Consider the following 22433-nt stretch of genomic DNA (forward strand, 5'->3'; position numbering starts at 1 on the left):
TTCTTCGACACTCAGCCTTCTTCACAGTCCAACTCCCACATCCATACATGACCACAGGAAAAACCATAGCCTTGACTAGACGGACCTTAGTCGGTAAAGTAATGTCTCTGCTTTTGAATATACTAGGTTGGTCATAACTTTTCTTCCAAGGAGTAAGCATCTTTTAATTTCATGGCTGCAGTCACCATCTGCAGTGATTTTGGAGCCCCCAAAAATAAAGTCTGACACTGTTTCTACTGTTTCCCCATCTATTTCCCATGAAGTGATGCGACCAGATGCCATGATCTTTGTTTTCTGAATGTTGAGCTTTAAGCCAACTTTTTCACTCTCCTCTTTCACTCTCATCAAGAGGCTTTTTAGTTCCTCTTCACTTTCTGCCATAAGGGTGGTGTCATCTGCATATCTGAGGTCATTGATATTTCTTCTGGCAATCTTGATTCCGGCTTGTGCTTCTTCCAGTCCAGCATTTCTCATGATGTACTCTGCATAGAAGTTAAATAAGCAGGGTGACAATATACAGCCTTGACATACTCCTTTTCCTAGTTGGAAAAAGTCTGTTGTTCCATGTCCAGTTCTAACTGTTGCTTCCTGACCTGCATACCGATTTCTCAAGAGGCAGATTAGGTGGTCTGGTATTCCCATCTCTTTCAGAAGTTTCCACATTTATTGTGGTCCACACAGTCAAAGGCTTTGGCATAGTCAATAAAGCAGAAATAGATGTTTTTCTGGAACTCTCTTGCTTTTTTGATGATCCAGAGGATGTTGGCAATTTGATCTCTGGTTCCTCTGCCTTTTCTAAAACCAGCTTGAACATCAGGGAGTTCACGGTTCACGTATTGCTCAAGTCTGGCTTGGAGAATTTTGAGCATTACTTTACTAGCATGTGAGATGAGTGCAATTGTGCGGTAGTTTGACCATTCTTTGGCATTGCCTTTCTTTGGAATTGGAATGAAAACTGACCTTTTCCAGTCCTGTGCCAAGAGTTACAGGTTTATCACGTTAAACTTTCCATTTTGCAGACATCAGAATATCTCTATCCTAAACATTCTATAGTCTGTAGTAGAGGTTTAAAGGTATATGGATGAATAACTAACATTTTTCCAAAGATATTGGGAATCAGAGTTTTAGTGTTGTTGTTCTTCAATTGCCCAGTTGTGTCTGACACTTTGCGACCCCATGGACTGCATCACACTAGGCCTCCTTGTGATCCTCTTCTCCTTCTGCCCTCTTCTTTTTCCATCATCAAGGACTTTTCCAGTGAGTCATCTGTTTGCATCAGATGACCAAAATACTGGAGTTTCAGCTTCAACATCAGTCCTTCCAGTGAATATTCAGGGTTGATATCCCTTATGATTGACTGGTTTGATCTCCTTGCTTGCTGTCCAAAGAACTTTCAGGAGTCTTCTCCAGCACCAGTGTTTGAAGGCATCAATTCTTCAGTGCTCTGCTTGCTTTATAGTCCAGCTCTCATAACTGTACATAACCACTGGGAAGACCATAGCCTTGACTTATATGGATATCTGTTGGCAGAGTAATGTCTCTGCTTTTCAACAGACTGTCTAGATTTGTCATTGCTTTCCTGCCAAGAAGCAGTTGTCTTCTGATTTCATGTCTGCATCCACAGTGGTTTTGGAGCCCAAGAGAGGAAATCTGTCACTATTTCCAGCTTTCCCCCTTCTATTTGCCATGCAGTAATGGGGCCATATCCCATGATATTAGTTTTTTTTTAATATTTAGTCCTAAGCTGGCTCTTTTACTCTCCTCCTTCACCCTCATCAAGAGGCTCTTTAGTTCCTCTTTGCTTTCTGCCATTTGAGTGGCATTATCTGCATAAAGAAAGGTGAGCACCAAAGATTTGATGCTTTTGAACTGTGGTGTTGGAGAAGACTCTTGAGATTCCCTAGAATTGCAAGGAGATAAACCAGTCAGTCCTAAAGGAAATCAGTCCTGAATATTCACTGGAAGGACTGATGGTGAAGCTGAAGCTCCAATAATTTGGCCACCTGATGCACAGAACTGACTCATTAGAAAAGACCCTGATGCTGGGAAAGATTGAAGGTGGGAGGAGAAGGGGATGACAGAGGATGAGATGGTTGGATGGCATTAATGACTTGATGGACATGAGTTTGAGCAAGCTCTAGGTGTTGATGATGGGCAGGGAAGCCTGAAATATTGCAGTCCATGGGGTTTCAAAGAGTCAGACATGCCTGAGCAACTGAACTGACTGATCCACATGTCTGACGTTGTTGATGTTTCTCCTTCCAATCTTGATTCCAGCTTGTAACTCATCCAGCCTGGCATTTCTCATGATGTGCTTAGTGTATAAGTTAAGCAAACAGGGTGACAGCAGACATACCTGTAATACTCCTTTCTCCAACTTGAGCCAATCAGTTGTTCCATATAGAGTTCTAGCTATTGTTTCTTGACCTGCATATGGGTTTTCAGGAGATGGATAAGATTGTCTAGTATTAACATCTCTCTAATAGCTTTCCACTCTAAAGGAGATCAGTCCTGGTTGTTCTTTGGAAGAAATGATGCTAAAGCTGAAACTCTAGTACTTTGGCCACCTCATGTGAAGAGTTTACTCATTGGAAAAGAGTCTGATGCTGGGAGGGATTGGGGGCAGGAGGAAAAGGGGATGACAAAGGATGAGATGGCTGGATGGCATCACTGACTCAATGGACCTGAGTTTGAGTGAACTCTGGGAGTTGGTGATGGACAGGGAGGCCTAGGGTGTTGCAGTTCATGGGGTCGCAAAAAGTTGGATACGACTGAGTGACTGAACTGGACTGAATAGCTTTCCACAGTTTGTCAGGATACACACAGTCAAAGGTTTTATAGCACAGTCGATGAAACAGAGATAGATTTTTTTTTTAAATTCCCTTGCTTTTCTATAATCCAGAGAACATTGGCAAATTGATTTCTCATTCCTCTTTCTTTTTAAAATCCAGCTTGGACATCTGGAAGTTCTTGGTTCATATAATGCTGAAGCCTAGCATGCAAGATTTTAAGCATGACTTTACTAGCATGGGAGATGAGTGTAACTGATGGTTAGCACATTCTTTGGTACCGCCCTTCTTGGGAATTGGGTATGAGGACTGATCTTTTCCAGTCCTTTGGCCATTGCTGGGTTTTCCAGATTTGCTGACATAATGAATGCAAAATCTTGATGGCATCATACTTTAGCAATTTGAATAGTTCTGCTGGAATTTCACCACATCTGCTAGCTTTATATTGGTATGCAAAACCATTAAACATTTGTGTTTCTTTAAAGAAAAAAATCCACCATCTCACTCATTATATAAAGAAGTTAATTTCTAAAGGCTATAATCCTTTAAAAACTAAAGTAAAAACCATTTTTTGAAAATATAAATTTATTTTTATTTAAAAATTTAATTTACTAAAATCTTGCTCTTTCATGCATGTACTCTACTTGGCAGTGGTCCAGGAACTAGGAGAGGGCAGCTTCTGTGAGATGCAGGCCATCGTGTAGATGTATGAAGGGTAGTGAGGGAAATCTGGTGACTCTTCCTTATTTGCAGGGATTTCTGTACACAGCACACAGCAGAAACTCCTCTGTGACCAGTTCAAGTGTCTGAGTTCCTTATGCTTGCATTTTTGGCCTAGTAGGACTACCATTACAGACAAAGGAAAAAGCACAAAAAGTCATGCTCTAAAATAGTTGAAAAAGGGAAGTCACTCAGCCTTGTCTGACTCTTTACAACCCCATGAACTGTAATCTGCCAGGCTCCTCTGTCCATGGGATTTTCCAGGCAAGAATACTGGAGTGGGTTGCCATTTCCTTCTCCAGAGGATCTTCCTGACCCAGGGATCAAACCTCGGTCTGTTGCTTTGCAGGCACTCCCTTTACCGTCTGAACCACCAGGAAAGGTCATATGTCCTGTTTTAACAGGAAGATGTGAATCAACATACCTTATATAAAGGGCAAGGATCAGAAATACTAGAAGACTGTAACACGTACAGGAATCACAGACCCTTTAGCATTATAAAGCAGTTCTATACCCACCATGGATGATTTATTGATTCTTTCTTATTGACAAACTGATTGCATACATGCCAAAATGAATAGATTGGAAGCAGAAGGAAATTTAGATGTAAAAAAAAAAAAGTTATGGATGATACATTTTTCTTCTAATAGGAGCCAATAAACCTAAGTATTCCTTCAATATAATGTACCCTGTGCCTCAAATATTCCCATGTAAATGGAAATATAATTTCCAGTATTTTTTTTCTTTGGATGGATCCCCAATTCATAAAAAGGTAACAGGGTATATCTGAGTTCTGGTAAACAAAGATTCTGATAGTCATAAAATACCTTAATGTAATATTAAAGCAATATAGCCAGGTTAGAAGGCCTAATTGTTTAAATTCCTTCTCCCTTTTTCTAGTCCCTATTCCAATAATAAATATTTTCCAACATCCTCATTCAATTTATTTCCTTCTCATACCTCCAATTCTTTTTTTTAGTTTTTAAAATTTTTTTTTATTTTTACTTTATTTTGCTTTACAATACTGTATTGGTTTTGCCATACATTGACATGAATCCGCCATGCGTGTACATGAGTTCCAATCCTGAACCCCCCTCCCATCTCCCACCCCATATCATCTCTCTAGATTATCCCCATGCACCAGCCCCAAGCATCCTGTATCCTGTATCAAACATAGACTGGCGATTTGTTTCTTACATGATAGTATACATGTTTCAATGCCATTCTCCCAAATCATCCCATCTTCTCCCTCTCCCACAGGGTCCAAAAGTCCGTTCTATACATCTGTGTCTTTTGCTGTCTCCCATACAGGGTTATCATCATCTTTCTAAATTCCATATATATGTGTTAGTATACTGTATTGGTGTTTTTCTTTCTGGCTTACTTCACTCTGTATAATAGGCTCCAGTTTCATCCACCTCATTAGAACTGAATTCTCTAATGGCACTACTGACTACTAATGATTTGTGATTCTCCATATTTTTATTAATTGTGGAATTTCCTTTCTGCCCCACAGCACAAATAATCTATTTTTAGAAAATAATATCAGTCTATTTTCTAGCTTTTGCTGTGTTTAGCTTCTTAAGGAGTGAAACCAAATTTCTTTCCAAAATGCTTGATGCTTACTGCCTACACAAATGATGAGCATTTCAGAGGTTTAATGTCAAAGCCTTTGACTGTGTAGATCACAATAAACTGTGGAAAATTTTGAGAGAGATACCAGACCACCTAACCTGCCTCTTGAGAAGTCTGTATGCAGGTCAGGAAGCAACAGTTAGAACTGGACATGGAACAACAGACTGGTTCCAAATAGGAAAAGGAGTACGTCAAGGCTGTATATTGTCACCCTGCTTATTTAACTTCTATGCAGAGTACATCAAGAGAAATGCTGGGCTGGAAGAAGCACAAGCTGGAATCAAGATTGCTGGGAGAAATCTCAATAACCTCAGATATGCAGATGACACCACCCTTATGGCAGAAAGTGAAGAGGAGCTAAAAAGCCTCTTGATGAAAGTGAAAGAGGAGAGTGAAAAAGTTGGCTTAAAGCTCAACATTCAGAAAACAAAGATCAAGGCATCCGGTCCCATTACTTCATGGGAAATAGATGGGGAAACAGTGGAAACAGTGTCAGGCTTTATTTTTTGGGGCTCCAAAATCACTGCAGATGGTGACTGCAGCCATGAAATTAAAAGACGCTTACTCCTTGGAAAGAAAGTTATGACCAACCTAGATAGTATATTCAAAAGCAGAGACATTACTTTACCGACTAAGATCCGTCTAGTCAAGGCTATGGTTTTTCCTGTGGTCATGCATGGATGTGAGAGTTGGACTGTGAAGAAGGCTGAGCACTGAAGAATTGATGCTTTTGAACTGTGGTGTTGGAGAAGACTCTTGAGGGTCCCTTGGACTGAAAGGAGATCCAACCAGTCCATTCTGAAGGAGATCAACCCTGGGATTTCTTTGGAAGGAATGATGCTAAAGCTGAAGCTCCAGTACTTTGGCCACCTCATGCGAAGAGTTGACTCATTGGAAAAGACTCTGATGCTGGGAGAGATTGGGAGCAGGAGGAGAAGGGGACGACCGAGGATGAGATGGCTGGATGGCATCACGGACTCGATGGACGTGAGTCTGAGTGAACTCCGGGAGATGGTGATGGACAGGGAGGCCTGGCATGCTGCGATTCATGTGGTCACAAATAGTCGGACATGACTGAGTGACTGAACTGAACTGAACTGAGTGGTAAAGAGTCTTCTTGCCAGTGCAGGAGACCTGAGAAACATGGGTTCAGTCCCTGGGTTGGGAAGATCCCCTGGAGGAGGAAATGGCAACCCACTTCAGGATCCTTGCTGGGAAATCTCATGGACAGAGGGGCCTAGCAGGCTACAGTCCATAGGGTTGCAAAGAGTTGGACACAACTGAGCGTACACACACACACACATACTCACACACACAATATACTTAAGAACCATGTATCCAGTAAAACGAAACAGCAAGGATCCCAGTACATGAACAAATTCCAGCTCTTGTTTGCCTTGCTCTGCTTTATTCCCTGTAGCTAACATCTTACTATATTTTTCTATGTTTCCTCTCTACACAGTAAATCACTTTTACTTGATGTATCTCTCCTGGCATTTACCTCTGACTCACCTTAAATACCAGGCTGCATTTGCCCTCATCACAGTGTACTTCCAGAGCTTGATACTTGTCTTTTCTTCTCCCCCTAAATCTAGTTCTAGCCCTTAAGACCCTATGTTAGGGCTATTTCATTATACAAAAGAAAAGTGGGCTTAAAGTTGAATGAAGTTGAACAAAGCCAAACCTACTTACTGAATAAACTTAAGCGGTGCTTCGTTTCCAAGCAAATCATTTCTTAAATAATGGTGATACTTTCTTAACTTGAAATAATTTAAGTCATTTCTTCTCTTTGAGTCTATTATTCAAAGTCCTCCATCAAATAGCTCTGTGTAGTACAGCTTGGGTTTTTTCTTATGCTTTTCCCAGAAGATAGTTATTTACATAATCCTTAAATGCTTGCTTCTTACATTTGTATGTCATTGTCTTCTGTACAATAAACATTTGTAACTATTTTGAAACATCCTTCAGCTCAAGCTCTTTCAATAAGCAATTGATCATACCCTTATGACATCAGCCATGTGGCCTCACCTATTTCAGAGTGCACATACAGGAGTTTGTTTTGTATAGAATTTATATTTTTATAAATAATTTATATTGTTATAAGGGGAAGTTTCAAGTGTAAGGCTTATCTCCCCAACTGGACTCTAAGCACTAGAAAGAAATCACATATCTTGTCTATATATCTTTGAGTTGCTTGAAAACCTAACGTATTACTGATAGAAACATAATAAACATCAACAGTCTTAACTTTGTAAGGAATTGTTATTGTTGTTTAGTTGCTAAGTCGTGTCCAACTCTTTTGCAATCCTATAGATTGTAGCCTGCCAGTCTCCTCTGTCCCTGAGATTTCCCAAGCAAGAATACTGGAGTGGGTTGCCATTTCCTTCTCCAGGGGATCTTTCTGACCCAGGGATGGAAACTGCAAGTCCTACATTGCAGGTGGATTCTTTACTGCTGAATGAATTGGCCTCCTTTTTCATACTTTAATTTTATTTTGAGAACACATTTCTTATTGGTATATTAAACAAAACTTCTCTGTAGCTAAAGGAGTAAGAACACACTAAAAACTGTTTTACCACCACAAAAAGAAAAATAAAACCCCTCTACATTATGAGAGTATGAATTCAAATGACAAAGAAATGAGACGTGGAATGAAAATAAAATATCACCAGAGAGAGATCAAAGCTTTATTTGTTCTTTTGAAAACATGGAGATGTGGGTATTCAAAGTTACTGTCTGAATTGTTGGTCAACATGAGAGAGATTTATTCTTCTCTTTCACATAGAGTGATACTTGACATGGGAGCATATATTTTAAACACCATTTTCAAATGGGCAAAGAATATATGTGTTCACTAATGTGTGTACAGCATAAATGCTTAATTATAACACTAGTTATTGGAAAGCTTTATTTAATAAGAAAAGGAGCAGAGATCAAACCACAAGTTTCATTTTGTATCTGTGAGTCTGTTTCTGTTTTGTCTATAAATTAATTTGTATTATTTTCTATATTCCACATATAAGTTATGTCATATATTTGTCTTTGACTTATTTCACTAAATATAGTATTCTCTAGGGCCATCCATTTTGCTGCTAACAGCAATATCTCATTCTTTTTTATGTCTGAGTAATATTCTGTTGTATCTGTATACCGCATCTTAATCCAGTTACCTATTGATAAAAATATGGAGTGCTTCACAAATTTGCATGTCATCTTTGCACAGGGGCCAGGCTAATCTTTTCTGTCTATAGTTTTCCAATTTTAATATATATCCTTTCAAAGCAAACACTAATTAGTGTTTGTTTTTAAGTTTTCAGACGGTGTCAATGCTGCTTTGTGTTAATGCTGCTTTATTTCCTATAAAAGAGCAAAAATATAGGCTATTGATAGATATAACTAGAGATACAACTTGCACTGTAGATATGGCAGAACTGCTGTTCTCTTCCAACTGTCTTATACTGAGCTTTACATCTAACTCCACCCCAAAAGTGGCAACAAAGCAATGAGAAATAAGCATTTGCTCATTTCAATCATGCACAAGCTCATTTACATGCTAGGACATCTGTGTAATATATCAAGTATAGGGTCTTGCTGCTGGGCTTTGAGAAAAGCAATGCCATTACTGGAGTAAAGCTTCATTTCATTCATTTTGAGAAAGTTTACTTGATTTTATTCTTATAAAACTAATTAGTCTTTGTTCTGAGCATTAGAGTAAAATGTAAAGTAACAAGAGATTATCCAGGTCTCCCAAAAGCTTTCACTATCAATATAGTATTAGATATGTTTATTCCAGATTTTCTTTCTTTTTTTTTTTAGTTTTTTATTTTTTAAATTTTAAAATCTTTAATTCTTACATGCGTTCCCAAACATGAACCCTCCTCCCACCTCCCTCCCCATAACATCTCTCTGGGTCATCCCCATGCACCAGCCCCAAGCATGCTGCATCCTGCGTCAGACATAGACTGGCGATTCAATTTTTACATGATAGTATACATGTTAGACTGTCATTCTCCCAAATCATCCCACCCTCTCCCTCTCCCTCTGAGTCCGAAAGCCCGTTATACACATCTGTGTCTCATTCCCTGTCTTGCATACAGGGTCGTCATTGCCATCTTCCTAAATTCCATATATATGTGTTAGTATACTGTATTGGTGTTTTTCTTTCTGGTTTACTTCACTCTGTATAATCGGCTCCAGTTTCATCCATCTCATCAGAACTGATTCAAATGAATTCTTTTTAACGGCTGAGTAATACTCCATTGTGTATATGTACCACAGCTTTCTTATCCATTCATCTGCTGATGGACATCTAGGTTGTTTCCATGTCCTGGCTATTATAAACAGTGCTGCGATGAACATTGGGGTACATATGTCTCTTTCCATTCTGGTTTCCTCGGTGTGTATGCCCAGAAGTGGGATTGCTGGGTCATAACGTAGTTCTATTTGCAATTTTTTAAGGAATCTCCACACTGTTCTCCATAGTGGCTGTACTAGTTTGCATTCCCACCAACAGTGTAGGAGGGTTCCCTTTTCTCCACACCCTCTCCAGCATTTATTGCTTGCAGATTTTTGGATCACAGCCATTCTGACTGGTGTGAAGTGGTACCTCATTGTGGTTTTGATTTGCATTTCTCTAATAATGAGTGATGTTGAGCATCTTTTCATGTGTTTGTTAGCCATCCATATGTCTTCTTTGGAGAAATGTCTATTTAGTTCTTTGGCCCATTTTTTGATTGGGTCGTTTATTTTTCTGGAATTGAGCTGCATAAGTTGCTTGTATATTTTTGAGATTAGTTGTTTGTCAGTTGCTTCATTTGCTATTATTTTCTCCCATTCAGAAGGCTGTCTTTTCACCTTGCTTATATTTTCCTTTCTAAGCAGATTTTTTTTTTTGGTTTTGATAATATATGTGTAACGATTTATTCAATTAATATTACAACTTGTTTATAAAATCAGTTTTATCTTCTTGATTCTTCATCTTACATAAATTTCATCATAAACAATATTATCGTACATAATTTTCACTGTATTTGAGTTAATGTTGTTAAATCTGAGTGATTTAATTTTTTCATCATAGGCTAACTCTTCCCTATTAGTTTCTTTTATTCAACTGACTTTTGTGTAATGCACCCAGTTGTATGAAATTTCAAAATATAATATGATGCAGTATTTATGTAAAATTCAGCAGCAGTATTATTATAAGAAATTATGTTTCTTATTTCTTTAGCATCTCTTTAATATTTATGTAAATGTGCAAAGATGATGACAATGCATTTACGTAATTTTGACCTATCATAGCATGCCAGTGAAATTGCTTTTTAAGATATTTCATGACATTTATAGCTAATTTTACTCAAATTTAGAATATTGATTTTGCTAAAGAACATTGTATTTTACTTTATATCTGCTCCTGTCCGTGTCTTAAGTGAGATTGCTCGTATGTTCTTCCTTGACCGATGTATATCTTAGTTCCCATAACAGATTAGAACTAACTAAAGTTTTAGTAAATTAATTAATTAATGCATTTTTGTAACTCTTATTATGTTTGTTTGAATATCTACAAAGCCTCTAAAACATATGAAAAATATGTTTGGCTTAAAAAGGAGACAATATTTGTTGGCATGGCAGTTTTCAAATGATAAGCTTAATTTTGAAGTTTTTTCTTGGATACTTTTTAATTTTGCTAGTGTAGTTTTCAGCTACTTGTCAGCTAAAACCTTCAACTAAGATAATATTTTATTTATTTAGATTGTTTGACTCAAGTGTACACTTCAGAAATCTTCCATAGAAATGTTCTTATTTTTAACACTACCCTTCAAGAAAAATGGTTCTGTTTAGAGATCTTCCCCTACTTTACTGGTTCTTCACATATTTATTTGTTGCAACACATTCTTAAAAATACTCAAATCATTTTTTGCTTTGTTTTAGTCACATTCATTTATTTCTATCACATACATTAGTATAATAAGGCTTACATAGGAGATGGTTATAAAAACGTATCCTCTTCATCAGTTCCCTGTGGATCCATTTCCCATAGATAAGAAGCAAATTATAAAAATTAATTCCAGGCTATATGCCAGCTTTCAGATTGAAATCAATTAATGCACACAAAGAAACAGCTGATGGTCTGGACTAGATTGTTTGATTTTGTTGTTGATAATGTCATTCATTTTGTTGTGTTTTCTGGAAGAAAACTAAATGCTAAGTAATGACTAGTCCTTCAAGAACTTCAAATTTCCAAAGATACCAGCATATTGCCTGCTTTTTTATTGCTACAGTTCTATTCTCCCTGAACCCGCAGGCATGTAAATGACATGAAAAATAATGAGAGGGAAGATTAGGTGTCAGAGAAGGAAGATCTTTGATTTGCACATGGGAAAACAGATGGGCGAAGATGAAATTAAGTGGTTAGAAAATTGAACCTGTGTTACAAAATATTATAAGGAGTTATAAATTTTAAGTCACATGAAATATACTATAGGTATAGCACACATAATAGACATATTATCTAGCTAGCAAGGACGACTTTAATTTTATCAAGTCACACCTCAAAGAGGAAAATTATAAGAGTGGAAATCACAACTAAAATAGTCCATGGTGCTACTCCAATACCATAAAAACATGCATCTGACTAAGCAAGCCATTGCACATTTCCTCTTAAATTATTTCCCTTAATCCCAAACAAGCCCCACCTCCAGTTGGACTGATGGTACCCATTCCAAACTTCCTGGTTTGGTGACTCTTTGTCATATTTTCTTTCTTCCCTCTCAAGAGATCTAATGTAAGCTGTCATCATCTAATTTTTTCTGCTGGCATTTCTTATAGTCATGAAGGTACACCTTTGATAATCCTTTTCTGTAAGTACACATAAATTCTTTGTAACACCTCTGTACCCTTTCTGTTCTCCCTTTTCTGGCAGGTTATCTTAGGAAATCATTCCCACTATAAATTATTATAAAATACCTGGATTATGATTGAAAGATAAGACTATTTTTCATGCAAATCATGTTACTAAATACTCATTACATTTTCTTCCAGACTTCTCTTCCTACCACACCCTGTTTCTTGATTAATGGCACCAAGAGATGCCCAATTAATTTCTCCATCTCTCAAACCAGTGAAGGGGAAATCATAAAGGTTCATTCCTCCCCCACCCCAATGATAATAACTAGTAATTGAAACCAAATGTCTATCTCTTTATCACCTCTCATGTCTCACCACTTTTCCCCTTCCTCAGAAAGCTGGATTATTAGCTTAAGTCATGCTTTCATCTCCTGTTTCCACCATTTCAATATTTTTTAATTGATCCTGCCTCTTTTGTCACCCCTTTCTTATCTATCCTTAAGACGGTCGTCAGGGTAAGATTTTAAGTTGCTAATCAGATCACGCCATACTTTTACATACAATTCGTCATTAACTTCCCATTCCACTAAACTTAAACCCCATCTTCTTGGCATGGCACATGAAGGCTACAATAATTGAGTTTCTGCTTGCCTGTCCAAGCTTATTAGAATCTACATCACACTCTGTGTGTTGTAGCCATCTCAGAATTCATCATGTCAGTTTGCCCCTTCACAGATGTTTTCTCTGCATTGAATAGACTTCTTACTCTCAGGTCTTGCTTTCTTTGCCTAAGCAATTATTTCTAAGATTAATATAACACTACTTCTTATTTTAATGTTTCCCTTTCTACGTATTAATGTTACATTCTATCATTTTTAATTGAAATTATATACCCTCACAATTATATTCTGGGTTAAATAGGCCATTGTGAGCTAGCCTAGAAATCTTACCATTATTTGTAAAGTGTTTCAATTAAAACAAAAGCCACAAGTTCCAAATGACTGACTGGAAAGCAAATATTTGGAACATAATCTATTTGTAATTTTGTTCCCACTGGTTATAATACCAAATGAAGAAACAAGATCAAATCTCAGAGGAAGGCTTGCTTTGTTGTTAAAACATATGTTTCTAGTGATGTAGGCATGAGAGAGTAAAGAAAGGTATATTTCTATTTAACATTAAATTAAATGCCAGATGCTATTTATTTATGTATTTTTTATTTTATTTTTATTTTTTTATTTTTTTATTTTTTTAATTTTAAAATCTTTAATTCTTACATGCGTTCCCAAACATGAACCCTCCTCCCACCTCCCTCACCATAACATCTCTGTGGGTCATCCCCATGCACCAGCCCCAAGCATATTTATGTATTTTTTAAAATTTTTATTTTTACTTTATTTTACTTTACAATACTGTATTGGTTTTGCCATACATTGACATGAATCTACCACGGGTGTACATGAGTTCCCAAACATGAACACCCCTCCCACCTCCCACCCCATATCATCTCTCTGGATCATTCCCGTGCACCAGCCCCAAGCATCCTGTATCCTGCATCGAACATAGACTGGTGATTCGTTTCTTACATGATAGTATACATGTTTCAATGCCATTCTCCCACATCATCCCACCCTCTCTCTCTCCCTCAGAGTCCAAAAGTCCGCTCTACACATCTGTGTCTCTTTTGCTGTCTCGCATACAGGGTCATCATTACCATCTTTCTAAATTCCATATATATGTGTTAGTATACTGTATTGGTGTTTTTCTTTCTGGCTTACTTCACTCTGTATGATCAGCTCCAGTTTCTAGAAACAACAGGGCTTGGCTCTAAGTTTAAAAATGAACTACTAGGGAATTAAGCACTTAACTGAACGCTACTGCTGCTGCTTCTGCTAAGTCGCTTTAGTCGTGTCCGACTCTGTGCGACCCCATAGACGGCAGCCCACCAGGCTCCCCCGTCCCTGGGATTCTCCAGGCAAGAACACTGGAGTGGGTTGCCGTTTTCTTCTCCCTTAACTGAATAATGTACGGCAAATAGTAGAGTTAAGTTTCTTACTGTCTGAGTGGGAGATTATAGATAAGTAAGTGGAGAAGTATGTTTAGCGGAGCAGTAAACACACACATATACATACATATGGGTTATAGCCTGCTGGTCTCCTCTGATCATGGAATTCTCCAGGGAAGAATACTGGAGTGGGTTGCCATTCCCTTTTCCAGGGGATCTTCCTAACCCAGGGATTGAAACTGGGTCTCCTGCACTGCAGGCAGATTCTTTACTGTGTTTATTTAGAGTGGTCACTTTTTATGATTATCATCATATCCAGTTAATAAGGGATGTGATTAAAATCCTGTACATGTCTTGGTGCCACTACCCTTTTTAGTCTCTCGCTCCTGGAGAGGACTATCTTTCCCTTTATCACTCTTAGTCTTACCAGGCAGAGGCACTATGCCTTCCAGGTAAGGTCACTAGCCAAAACCTTATGTTTCCACTCTGTTTTTTAAATTTTGCTCCTCCTACTCACATCCATACTCTGCCCCAGGTATGTCATGTCTAGTCCTCCTGTTCTGAGCATCTATTATTTCTAGTATCCTCCTGTCCATTTAATCCTAGCTAGTCCTCTGGTTGTGGCAGTGGTTAGTTGAGAAGTCATGTCCAACTCTTGCATCCCATGGACTGTAGCCTGACAGACTCCTCTGTCCTTGGGATTTCCCAGGCAAGAATATTGGTTCTCCAAGGGATCTTCCTGACCCTGGGTTCAAACCCAGGTCTCCTGCATTGCAGTCAGATTCTTTCCTGACTGAGCCACCAGGGAAGCCCTAGTTCTCTACTCATTTCTGCTCATGAACCTCAGAGCTTTGGGGGAAGTTACTCTAATCCCACAGGATATTGAAGAAGAAAGTGGAAAAGTGGGATTTGCCCTTGAAAATGAAAGCATGTGAGTGTCAACTCCAAGTATGCAAGAAATGGAAGAAAGAAGACACACTGGATGCAGAAATGCAGAGAAAAGACTATTCCATGGACTAGCATCACAATGCATGAGAGAAATCATCCCCAGGATATAAGAAGAGCAGAGAAGTAGATGTTATTTCCAAATTTACTTAATCTTAAAAGGTACCTTGCCCCTTTGTTAAAATGTAGATTCAGACACCCTACCCTAAGTTCAGCAAATCATAATCCTGTGAGGAAGGGGTCTAGAAATCTGATTTTTAAAGTTCCAGAGTGCTACTTAAGATTGGTTAATTTTGAAAAACCCTGGATAAATTGATGGTAAGCTCACAGAGACATGAAATGTCAAGAGAACTAGTGAGCAGGAACAATGATCTTCCTCATCCCGCAATATGGGATAATTGGGCTAAAAGCAGGGGTAAGTGCAGAGTCCTAATGCACAGAGTGCTGTGGCTTCCTTAATGAGCCTGCATTAACTCTGCTGGCTGCAAATACTTCTCAGTAAAATAGAAGTAAAATGGCTTTTACAATAAGACTACCAAGATTTTGTTAAATATGTTTAACCATTAAGGAAAACATGTGGGATGTTTACTTCATCTGAAGCAATCATTTGCTATTAGTATTTAGCCATAACTTTATTCTCTTTTTTGTTCAAAGTTTCTCAACCTGTGGTAGGGGACAGGAAAATATTGTTTGAATGGCATATAGAGCAATCACAAGATTTCCATCAATTTTAGAACAAAGCTAATAATTTATGCCTTAGAGATTATCAATATATTTTCAGAGAATCATCCTAGACTCCTGTTCATTACTGATAAAATTAAAACAAGTACACTTTATCTTGAAGTTTTAATAAAAATAATACATATTTCATAATATTAGCACTAAAATATCTCATACCAATGGTATGTAAAGTTGCGGTCCCTATTTTAACCTAAAGACTAGCACTTGAGGAAAATAATTTGCTTATTCATCATGTTTTATTGATTTTTTTTCAACTAGATTTATAATTTGAATGATTGAAAGAGAAAAGTGTGGACAAGGGCAATTCATAATTAAAGAACTTTTTATAACTTGTTTTGTAGTATCTACTGATTTGATTACTGCTTCTCCAATAAAGATTCTGTTTCTCATTCAGTATTCACAAAGATTAATTTTAATCAAAGCATTTTTATCATCTTATTCTTTAAAATGTTGATACTTTTCTTAGTAAAAAAATGAATAGCTGTTTGAAATTTAAAAATAGCATTTTATGGAGAATAGGGGACAAATGAATCAATATATCAATGTTTTTCCTTTTTACGAAAAGATGATTTAATTTTTAACATTCAGTTCAGAAAATTCACAAAGGGATAAGCAGAAGGGAGGTTTGTGTATGTTCTACTGGCTACTAAAAAAAATTTACTTCCACATATTTTCTTTAGGCACCTAATTAACATTTTATTTAGTCTAATCCCTTTGAAAATTTGTTAACAACTATATTCTTTGTTTCATCCCTCAGTGATACTTTAAAATATCTTTCTTAACTCAATGCATAAATGAGAAATCCCTTGATTATTCAGTATTTTCATCATGTCCTTGAGTAGGACTGAGAAATGTTATTTGCTAAGAAAGAATTCAAGGTTCTAGAAGACTCTTGGAATGGAACTGTCTTTTAACACAAACCTGCTATCCCAAGAAGACTCAAAAAGGCATCAACATCTGCCACAATTGTTATTAAATATTCCTTCACTGATTCTCTCCTAATTCAAGATATTTTTTATTAGAGTATAATTTGAGCGACTTCACCTTCACTTTTCACTTTCATGCAATGGAGAAGGAAATGGCAACCCACTCCAGTGTTCTTGCCTGGAGAATCACAGGGACGGGGGAGCCTGGTGGGCTGCCATCTCTGGGATAGCACAGAGTCAGACACGACTGAAGTGACTTGCAGCAGCAGCAGCAGCAGAGTATAATTAACAATGTGTTAGTTTCAGGTATCCAGTAAAATGATTCAGTTATACATACACATGTATTTATTTATTTTTCAAATTCTTTTCCCATTTAGCTTATTACAGAATATTGAGCAGAGTTCCCTGTGCATAGGTCCTTGTTGGTTTTCTATTTTAAATATGGCAGTGCATACATGTTGGGCTTCCCTAATGACTCAGACTATAAAGGATCTGCCTGTGATGCAGGAAAGTGGGATTCAATCCCTGGGTTAGGAAGATCCCCTGGAGAAGGGAATGACAACTCACTCCAGTATTCTTGCCTGGAAAATTCCATGGCCAGAGAAGCCTGATCAGGTATGGTCCACGGGGTTACGAAGAGTTGGACAGGACTGAGCAACTAACAGACACACATACATGTCAGTCCTAAATTCCCAATCTCACGCTCTCCTTGACTTTTCCCTCATGGTAGCCATAAGTTCATTTCCTAAGTCTTTGAGTCTGATTCTGTTTTGTAAATAAATTCATTTGTATCCTGTTTTTTTTTGTTTGTTTGTTTTTGTTGTTAGGTGCTGCATTTAAGTGATATATTTGTCTTTCTCTTTCTGACTTACTTCACTTACCTCTGACTTACTACACTACTTCACTTGGTATAATAATCTCCAGGTCCATCCATATTGCTGCAGATGACACTATTTCAAAATGTTTGTAATGGTCAAGTAATATTCCATTGTATATATGTACGACATCTTTATCCATTCATCTGTCAATGGGCATCTAGGTTGCTTCCATGTCTTGGCTACTCTAAACAGCATTACAGTGAATATTTTGGGTGTGTACATCCTTTTGAACCATGTTTTTTTTTTTTTTTCCTGTATGTATGTCCAGGAGTGTGATTGCTGGATAATATGGTAGCTCTATTTTTAGATTTTTAAGGAAACCCCATACTGTTTTCCATAGTGGTTATATCAATTTACATTCCTACCAATAGTGTTGGAGGAAACCCTTTCCTCTATATCATCTCCAGCATTTAGTTTTTGTAGATTTTTTGGTGGTGGACATTCTAACTGGTATGAAGTGATATCTCATTGTAGTTTTGATTTGTATTTCTCTAATAATTAGTAATATTGAACAATTTTTTCATGTGCCTCTTGGCCATCAGTATGTCTTCTGTGAAGTAATATACATGACACAAACAAAATGATAGATACATTTTCCAGATGGTGGTGAAGGTTATCATAACCCAAAATATACTTGTCTTAAATTACAATTTTATATGTAATTTTATAACTATACATACTATGATGCATTTAAATGTCTAAGTAGAGGAAGGATGCATTATTAACAATAAATTTTATGTTTAGGAGAGTTAATCATTTGTGATTTTGATTGATTCATATTTTATGTACACCAACAATACATCATTAAACAATGGACTGTAGAAGAATAATGTGAAGATAATTTGATTATTTCAGTAGGTAAGTGCTTTGGTCATATGTCTGTAGGGTGATTCCAAGATAAATACCCAGTTTCTTGATGAAATTCTAAATGAATCCTTAAAGTCTGAAAAGAAAAATAGCATCAAAAGGTATCCAATCCAATAATTTTACTGGTTTCCCATTTATGTTGTGAACTGACTTTTGGGGAAAGAATTTCATACTTCCTGCCCTCTCTTTCTCAGGTCTTCTTCATACCTCAAGCTACTAGTGTGCTAAAACAGGTTTGGTGGTAACAAAGTTAGCTCCTAATTTGCAAAATCCAGTGGGTTCTCTGTGGTCTCATCTCCGTTGTTCTCTGTAGCATTGCTGCTGCTGACTCAGCTCTTCTTGAACTGTTCTCTTCTTTTGTGTACTTAGTATTAATATTTCCCTCAATCTGATTTCATCTCCTCAGTACTCTCCAGGGTTTTAGTTGAGGTTCTCTTTTCTCCTTATTTTATAATCCTCTTTTTTTAAAAAATGTAGTATAGTTGATTTGCAATATTGTGTTAGTTTCAGGTGTACAGCAAACATATAGTCCTCTTATGCAATCACACACATGATCATGGTCCGTATGCTAGAGACCCCGAAAACTCCACCAGGGTCCAAACTCTTCCTTGCTTTCCTGGCATTTCATTTCCTTCCCATTCCTGCATAGAACATTCAGATATTTCAAGTACCAGATGACCCAAATAAATGTGTTGCATTACCCTCCATACTCTGCACAGCCACACTGTTTCGACTCCTGAACAATTTGTGTCTCTTTAATGGCGTCAACATCCATTCATGTCTTCAAGAATTCCTATAATGTTCTTTTAGATTTCCGCCTCCCTTATACTACATTAGATTTGTCATAAATTCAAGTTAATTCCCACTCCAGAATATCTCAAGGTATGAAGACTAAGAGTCAGGGTAAAATAAAAGTCAGTTAGAATGTATAATAGTGGTAGAAAAGGAAAAGGAGGAGACATATTAGACACAATTCTCTTTCTATTCCACCATCCCTCCTTGGTTAAAATTTAAGTATGTCTCCATATTTCTTACTGGATAATATTGAAAACTGCTAATGAGGCATGATCTTATCCAATTATTTTCCTAAATGCCTACATTTTTCCCCTGTTGAATGTCATTTTATTCATGCATTTAAGTGATATATTTGTCTTTCTCTTTCTGACTTAATTCACTTACCTCTGACTTACTACATCTTACTACATCTTCTACTTCTATACTACGGTGCCTTTGTTTATTCCACTTTCTTTCTCTGCAATATCTTTCTATTTTATTTTCTTCTGGAAACTCCACCTATCTCCACTAATTCTTTCCCTGGAACCTCCTGTGACAGCCCACAAGTACCATTACCTCTTCTGTGACTCCAGGACTTTTTCTGTTCTCTTGCAGTCCCTTCTTCACTAGACAAAGCTCCCTTCCTCATCTATCTGCAAGCTTTGACCTCTTCAAGGGTGCAGACTCTTAGACACTTAGCACATATTCATCCAGAAAACTGATACTCAATGATAAGTAAGTGACTGATTTCCTTAAAGAATATTCACATTATGTAATTGTAGGGGATATTAATTGGTTCTTCAAATTATTTTATATCAATAATGGCCACACCAAATTTGCTCATGTTTAGTCCCAATTACCTATTTTCCTACTTCTTGTAGCATAATCTGATTATGACATTTGGTGCTCATTAAGTCACACAGGGTCTTCCCCAGTAGCTCAGCAGGTAACGAATCCACCTGCAATGCAGGAGACACAGGAGAGGCAGGTTCGATTCCTGGGCCTGGAAGATCCTCTGGAGAAGAAAATGGCAGCCTATTCCAGTATCCTTTGCTGAAAGGATGGACATGGGATGGACATGGACATGGGAGCCTGGCAGGCTTCAGTTAAAGGGTCTCAAAGAGTCAGCCATGACTGAATGACTAAGCACGCATAGTCACATAGATCATAACAAATAGAAAAGGCTCAATAAAGAAAACTTCACTGGGAATGTGGTCATCATAAGGGGGACTCCGTGTTTCTATTCAGTGCAGGCTATTAGAGCTGTAAAGCTAACAGTGTAAGAGTATTTGCTCGTTCAGTCCACAAATACTTACTGAGAACCTGAAACAGGTATAATATACACAATATAAATTAAAATGATTCATCTTGTAAAAAGTCTTTCCTAGTATTTAGTTAATGACTTCTAAACAGGGAACAATCTTCTATTGCTAACACAGGAACTGACTGAGTGCAGAGAAGGTGAATGGAGAGCAGGACTCCATTGTTGCATGTTCCTGGAGCACTTTATAGGACTCTATGGGCAATTCTGGTATCTTTTTGTCCTTTGACGATCCTCTCTGTGAATCCAGTCATTTAAATCCAACCTTATAACACTCCTGGGAAGGTAGGGCAAATAGGAGAGAAATACCCTTCAAACAAAGCTCACACCCTCTAGAGACACCTGAGATAGAAAAGAAAGGAGATAATTGCCTATTTCTCTGTTCTACCTAAGCCCATTTGAATGAAATGGGAAGAAAGAATCATTTTTATATGACTATACAAAGACGAATCATTTCCTACTTTCTTTTGTAACTGTGATGGAAGCAGCAAGGAACTGAGTCTAATGAGAAAGATGGCTGGTCCACATCCCAGAAGATCTCAGTTCCAATACTGTGGCCTTAGGCAAGTCTAAGTCTCTTCTGAAGGTTCTCACAGTTTCTTTGTATGATGATGCAACGCATACGGTATCCCAGAAAGCGCATCCCTACTCTTATGAGTTTCCTTTGCCAACTAATTACAAAGAAAGATTACCAAGGGTACCATGAAACATCATGGGACAATTTCTACACTGACTCAAAGAAGTGGTAGTTTGAAAAGACGTCATTTCATTTGTAGACAAAGGGAAGATAGAGGTTTTTTACTCAAAAACAGTTACTAACTATTGTGCTTTAGATAAAGGATTTGCTGTATCATCAGGAAACAATGTGTAACTCCTTTGGATAAAAAAATTAGGATTTTTAAATGTAAAAATTTTATAATATATATAAATTTAAAGCACTTCTAAGCAACCATCATATAAATGATTTTTGAGTGTAATGTATAGATAGGGCCATACTTTTTAAGTGCTTAACTTAATTAAGTTAGAAAGTAAATATAGGAAGATATAATAAGCTTCACAATGAACAACAGTTTACAAATCTTATTTTAGCAATTCATCTTTAGTGATTATGCAAAAGATGAAGTCCCTTGTTATAAATACTCGAGAAAGGACTGGAATCCACAGTTATTTCCCTTCAAGTGCTATGTTGTTAAAGTTTTATTGACCCTGCCTTTCATGGACTTAAAAGCTCTTGTGTCATATTCAGGGAAGCAAATTAGCTGCTGCCTTTTCATCTCATATTGGAGGATATCGTCAAGCGAGATCTATGAACAATAAACAATTGGCTGAGAAAAAAAGGAAAGTGAACCAAATGTGTTGTTGGGAACAATATATTCATAAAAATGGTAGAGGAAGATAAAGCCAACAATTGTTAAAAATCAGCTGATCACACTGCTTTCTATATGGGCACAACTGGAGTCCATGCTAATATAGAAGTCAACTCAATTCTTAAATGTGAATCAGTCTAATTCCGAAGAAGTCTTCAGTAGTGATTTGAGACATAGTTATTACACAAAATTACCAATTACAATTGCTTTCACACTCCTATCCTGTACTTTTTTTTTTTTTCCAAAATCCTTACCAATTTCCAGAAGCCAAGGTTGGGATAAGTGGATGTACAACCAGCTGCATTTCAATTTCACTTGCAGAGTAATAGCTAACTATTTCCTATCTGAGAAGTTTCCTCTAGACTATAAAAGCACAGAAATGGTATATATAGTGTGTTCCAAGATTCATTTACTACTTTAGGATGCAGCAATGTAACAGAGCTCTCCAAAAGAAAAAGACCCAAAGTGGAATATAGGGATAAGTCACCGCAGAGTTAGCTGAGATGTCTGATTTTGAAAAGCCCATAATACCTTTAGTTGTTTTGCTGGATATTGTGCAGATATTTCAGGATAGTACACTTCACTTTGCCAGGTTCAAAATGCTCACTGGCATAATTTGTGA

General features: G+C 37.2%; 1 protein-coding gene and 1 non-coding gene across 2 annotated transcripts in view; one reads left to right on the forward strand and one right to left on the reverse strand.

The window, feature by feature from the left end:
- Positions 1 to 22433, forward strand: part of ZNF804B (zinc finger protein 804B) — a 576957-nt gene that overhangs the window by 251036 nt on the left and 303488 nt on the right. The gene's annotated exons all lie outside the window — the stretch shown is intronic.
- LOC138439869 (U6 spliceosomal RNA) lies at positions 8323 to 8431 on the reverse strand. The gene has a single exon (XR_011256816.1). It is a non-coding gene; the product is annotated as a U6 spliceosomal RNA (small nuclear RNA).

The sequence above is a fragment of the Ovis canadensis genome, chromosome 4 (genome assembly GCF_042477335.2).
Source record: "Ovis canadensis isolate MfBH-ARS-UI-01 breed Bighorn chromosome 4, ARS-UI_OviCan_v2, whole genome shotgun sequence".
In the NCBI taxonomy this organism is placed as follows: Eukaryota; Metazoa; Chordata; class Mammalia; order Artiodactyla; family Bovidae; genus Ovis; species Ovis canadensis.